General features: G+C 35.1%; 1 protein-coding gene across 4 annotated transcripts in view; it reads left to right on the forward strand.

The window, feature by feature from the left end:
* Positions 1–6,090, forward strand: part of Ralgps2 (Ral GEF with PH domain and SH3 binding motif 2) — a 199,505-nt gene that overhangs the window by 91,050 nt on the left and 102,365 nt on the right. The gene's annotated exons all lie outside the window — the stretch shown is intronic.

Below are 6,090 nucleotides of genomic sequence, written 5' to 3' on the forward strand. Positions count from 1 at the left end.
CTGTATGGCTGTCAATAAGACTTTCACCCTAGGCTCAAGCCTGTCTCCCACATTTGTACTTTCCAAGTCTCATCTTACTTTTGTGACTAAGGTGTTATTTTTCTTTGCAGTTCTCCACAAGTCATACCAGTCTCTCTTGGCCTACTACTAAATTTCTGGGTTTGGGTTCATTTGTTGCTCTTTCTCTTAAATGTGTTCTTTTTAAAATATTTTATCATTTTTATAGTGTGTATGAGTATGTGTATGTGTGTAGTAAATACACCTATGTCGTGCAGTTCCTGTGGAGGTCAGAAGAAGGTATCAGATCCCCTGGAACTGGAGTTAAGGACAATTGTTAGCTGCCATGTGGGTGCTGGTAATTGAAGCACTGGTAATTGAGCCCAGGTCCTCTGCAAGAGCAGTCAGTGCTCTTAACTACTGAGCCATCTCTCTAGCCCCCCTCTTAAGTATATTCTTATTAAAACATCAGTTTACTTTTTTTACAGTATATTTTGAGTATAGTAGAGTGATTACTTAGCAGAGTAGTATCATGGTTTTTTCACGTATTATAAGACTTCAACTCTATACTGGGCCTGTCTGTCTAGCTATGTACTTAATTTTTATTTTTATATATTTTTTTATATTTTGGTTTTGAGACAGGGTCTCCCTGTAGTCTCATCTGGCCAAGAACTTGCTATATAGATCAGGCTGGCCTCAATCTCACAGAGATTCACTGCTTCTGCCTTCTGAGTGCTGGGATTAAAGGCATGCACTTGCATGCCCAGCTCATACTTAATTTCTAGATACTAAAATATTGATTGATTGAATTGAGGTACTTGTAGTGACTCCCAGTTGAACATAGATATGAACTCATCATCTTTTCCCGCTTCCTGCAAATCTGATCCCCATCTCATCTATCTTAATTTATCATTTAATCAATTACATCAGTATACCATTATCTACTTTTGTACATTAGAAAAGTATGCAGTTTAGTAGATGTTTGTTGATTAATTACATGATTCCTTCCTGACTTACCCATTGTTCATCAGTGTCATTTTAATTTATATTTAAATATAATCAATGTATTTGTAGTTAGTTAACATAGCACAGCTCTACATGCTGCCAGTTTTCTTTTAGTTGCCTCAGCTGGCACCAGCACTTACTTAGCACTGTGCTTGGTGCTAGACATTAATAGACTTTGACTCTTCCTAATGGATTTAATAGGGCTTAAATACACACCTGTGGTTTATTGCATTTCTCCTCTTCTGCTCCTCATATTCTGTAGGAAAATGAGATGCATATGTCTAAAAATTAAAAACTGAAAAGAAGTTGGATGTAGTGGTACATGCATGTCTTCTCAGCAGTTAGGAGGTGGAGAGAGAAGAATTATGAGTTTGAGGCTAGCCTGAGCTAAATTGCAAGGCCCTGTCTTTAAATTAGTTTTTTAAAAGGTGGGGTAGGGGATGGCAAAAAAACGAAGATGATCAAAGACCATATACTTTAGTGTCTGCATAATTTTATATATTATTGGTCCTCATATAGTTCACTTACTCTGAGGCGAAGAATGTCTATGCTAGAATGAGAAGATACAATCCATTTGGCTTAAACATTTGGTAGACTTGACATACAACATATTAATCACATAAATTGTCATGACTCAGTTTAGCTTCCAGCTTTAAAGTTGTCCTTTTAATGTAGTGATTATTTTATAGCAAACCTTCTGAATAAATTTATCAAATCTGTCAATGCATACTTACTTTTTTAAGGTTTATTTTATTTGTATGTGTGTGGGTGAGTGCGCATCTGCATGTGTGTATATTCACATGTGTGCATGTGCATGTTCCTATATGCTCATGGAGGCTAGATGAGGGTGTCAGATCCTTTGGAAGTGGAGTAACAGGCATTTGTGGGATGCCTGGCTTGTTGCATGGGTGCTGGAATATGAATTCCAGTTCTTAGGCTTGCACAGCAAGGACTCTTAACCACTGATCCATCTGCAGCCCCACAACTGCTTTTATTAAGAAAATATGAGGGACTAGAGAGAAGGCTCAGTGGTTAAGAACACTAGCTGCTCTTACAGAATATGTGGGTTCAGTTCTCAGCACCCCCCACATGGCAGCTAACAACTTGGAACTCCGGTTCCAAGGGATCTGATGTCTACTTCTGGCCTCTGCGGGCATTGCATGGATGGGTGCAGTTACATACATGCAGACAAAATACTCATACACATAAAATGAAAATAAATAAAAGTTTTTAAAAACGTGAAATAAATCATGCAGTTTATAAATGCCTAGAGTTTTGGCAGCTGCACTAAGCCCATTTTCACTTAAATGGAAAAGAACTCTAAAATTCAAGGCAAATTAAAATTTGAAAACTCAAGATCTAATTATTTTCAACTGAAAAATCCAGTAGTAACAGGATGTAAATTTACCATTAAATCTTCATTCTTCAACACACTTCAGAAGTACTAAAAATCAGTAATGAAAAAAATGAACTATTTGTCTATAATGACACCCACTAATGAATTAATTAAAAATTTTTAAGCATTAAAAATAATCAAAGCTAACATTCTTTTTAAAGATTTTTTTTTAAGGGATGTTAGGGATTTATATGGTGGTAAACTTCTTACTTGCATACTGCCCGTGTGTCTTAATCTCTGTGGATTAAGCTAGAAGAAGCAAAAACATGCTTTCTTGGCACTCTACACATCATCCCTGGAAAAATCGTCCCCACTGTTATGTGCAATAGAGTGAAACATTAGAGTGAACAGCAGAGTGAACTGTTCTTAAAACAAGGATGCAATTTGTCTCGAGAGGAATAGTTTGGCAAATGTTAAGGAAAAAATTGTTTTATATTAGAAATACTGCTTTAAATCTGAAAATCATTAGCACTCATTTGTTCTTGTCAGTGGAGAGCATACGGGGCTTGTTGAAGAATTTGGCATGGGAACTTTTGCTTTGCTGCAGAGAGAACTAGAACATTGTTCAAAAGTAATTTAGTGTTATAAAACCTGGTAAATACTCTTTTATGTGTATTTTTAAAACTTTTTTCTACTTCAACCAAATTAGAATATTTCATGAGAAAGGCATATTTTTAACACTGAAAATAAGCAAATTACAGTGCTAAATAGAAGCACAACAGAGAAATTTTTATAAAACCCCCCAGCCCATCTGTAGAGTTCAAGTAAACTGTTTCCATGTATCTGGATGGACTCTTCTTGTTCTTAAAGAGACAGCTCTCTCTCTCTCCATTTCCCCCTCAATTGTCATTTGAAATGTCAAGTTTCTAAAGAGGACTTAAAAAAAAAAACGAGAGAGAGAGAGAGAGAGAGAGAGAGAGAGAGAGAGAGAATGTCCTTATAATCTTCTCTAATACATGTTCTTCTCTAACATTCCCGACCCATCCACCCTGCTCTCTGAAAAGTACTGTTTTAGTTCCATGATATGCTCACTAATCTCTTCCACCCCAACATGAATGTCCCTTATTTGTCTTTAAGGCTTTATCCATATAGCATGTAAAGAAAAGGAAGCATTTAATAGATATTTGCTCGTTCCACTCATTAATTAAATGATACCTTTCTGGCATTTCTGGCTGTTGTGGCAACCTTGTTTTCATTTTTGTTCAACTATATAAGCGTACTTGTGTGCATGTGTACAATTCTTTAGGCACTCCCAATTCTCTTTTGGTGTTTCAGCTAGCAGCCAACACTTGTTTAGCTCTGTACTTGGTACTATATACACAGCAGGGAATGAAAGTGACCTATCCCTGTGTTGATGGAACTAAGCATGATTTTAATAACAAAGAATCTGGTTGACATTACTTCATAAGTGATTTCTTTTTCTGTGTTATGAGGAGATATATATCATCGTCTTTCACATTATATTTTTAGTGGTGTCAACACAATGACATTTTAAAGCCATACTTAAATTTAGAAAAATCTTTAAACTGATTTATTTTTCGAGTGAATCAGATTATAGTTCTTTCATTTCATATTGATTTTAGAAATTTCTGCTACCCTATATATAATTTTTCAATGACAGCTTTCAGACAGTTCTATTAAGACAATTTCAACAAGTCCCAAGCTTCCTATGGTTCTTTTTGTTGTTGTTTTGTTGGCTTTTGGAAGACATGGTCTTATGTGTATAGCCCAGACTGGCCTGGAACTTAATACATTACCCAGCTTAACCCATTTGTCCTGTCCCATCACCTCCTTTCTGTAGATCTTTCTATAAGAAACTAAAGAGATATTTTCCTTTCTCTCTGATAAAATTTTACTTGATTAAATACATAAAAGTCACTGACAGTGATCTCAAAATGCCTAATAGTAAGAAAACGTTACTTTTACATTTTACATCATTCTATTTCCATTTCTTTAGTGTAATAGATAAATATATACTCTGAATTAATGTGACCTAATACTTTTTAAAATTACATTTATTTATATTTGCAGGGGTAGGGAGATGTGGAGGTCAGAGGACAACTTGCAGGAATCTATTTTTCCTTCTAGCATGTCGAAACAGCTATAGAAATGTTGTTCAGTCATTTTCTTTTGGATTCTGAGAATGAACTCTGATCAAATGACAGCCCTAGGTTTTTCTCTAGCTAAAGTTACGTTCTCATTATCCATTATCTCACATCCTTTTTTACCCTCATTCTTTAAAATTCTAATGTTCTTTTAGAACATTACAAATACTTGTAATCTAAAAGGGTTGAGGTTTAGGGCTGGAGAGTTGGCTCACAATTAAAGAGCACTGGTTGTTTCTTGCAGAGGACCCAGGTTTAAATCCTAGCACCCACATAGTGGCTAACAATCATCTGTAACTCCAGTTCCAGGGAATCTGATGCTGTCTTCTATCCTCCATGGGCATTGCACAACATGGGTGCACTTAACATACATGCAGGCGATACACTCATACACACAAAATAAAAATAAATATTTTAAAAAGTTGAGGATGAAGTTGTATAAATACCCATGTGCTTACATACATGAAATAAAAGCAGGGATACATATGTTCATGTCAGTCATAAGCAATCAGATTTCTTCAGTTTTAATGCCATTGCCCTTGAGGTGGTTTCAATTGTTGACACTTAATTGTCTTAACCTTTCTGGACAACCTTAACAGAAAAATAATTTAATAACTAATAATCAGCATTTAATCATATGTGCCTGATAGATACTATGTGCCCAGTGTCAATCCCTTAATAGATAACAGTTACCAGTATAAACTATTCGTATATTACAGGTAAGGGAACCAACACACAGAAGCTTAAATTGACATGCTACAATGAAATGTGTTATAACTATATTAGAATTATGGATAATCTTAATATTTTTTGAATCTTTTGTCAGGTGATTTATTCATTTATCTTTCCTGTTAATTTCTATAGAATCACAACTTGGTAACAGTTAACCTCACTGATAACATTGAAAAGTGACCTTATTTTTAGCTGACCTTTTGAGTTTTTCATAGGGTACTCCTGGCTGTAAAAGTGGAATCATTCTTAGTTACTTAGTTACGACTTAAAGTGAACATTAGAGTGAAAATTCATCTCATACTCTATAAAGATTGCAAACTGGGAATGCATTTATTTTTAATTACAAAACTTCAAGTTTGTGTCTAACTTTGGAATTACCCAAAATCTCAAATTTTGAAAACATCTCCTTAAGGGAATCAAAATATTCCAGACATTGATGGACTTCATTTAGTACAGAGCATAGCCTAAATATCACAGAATAAATTTCATTGTGTTTATTAATAACAGGCTTGAACCTAGTACCATATGTGTAAGTTAGGCAAGAAATCTGTCACTAAGTGGAGAGGGAATTCTAAGACAGGATTTTGACCTTTAGCTTGTGATTATCCTGCCTCAACCTCAACCACCTAAGTGCTGGAATTACAGATACGTACTACTATGCTCACCTCATTAATAATAACTGAACCTAGAGAATCCTTCTATTTCTAGAAGATAACTTGAAGGCAAGATTTTATGAGTTCATTCTTTTTTAAATTTTTTAAAAAATTTTATGTGTGTAAGTGTATTGCCTACATGTGTGTACGTGCACCTGTATAGTGTAATGCCCGCCGAGGTCAGAAAAGGGCATCAGATCCC

The sequence above is a fragment of the Nannospalax galili genome, unplaced genomic scaffold, assembly GCF_000622305.1.
Source record: "Nannospalax galili isolate Female #2095 unplaced genomic scaffold, S.galili_v1.0 scaffold429, whole genome shotgun sequence".
Taxonomy (NCBI): Eukaryota; Metazoa; Chordata; class Mammalia; order Rodentia; family Spalacidae; genus Nannospalax; species Nannospalax galili.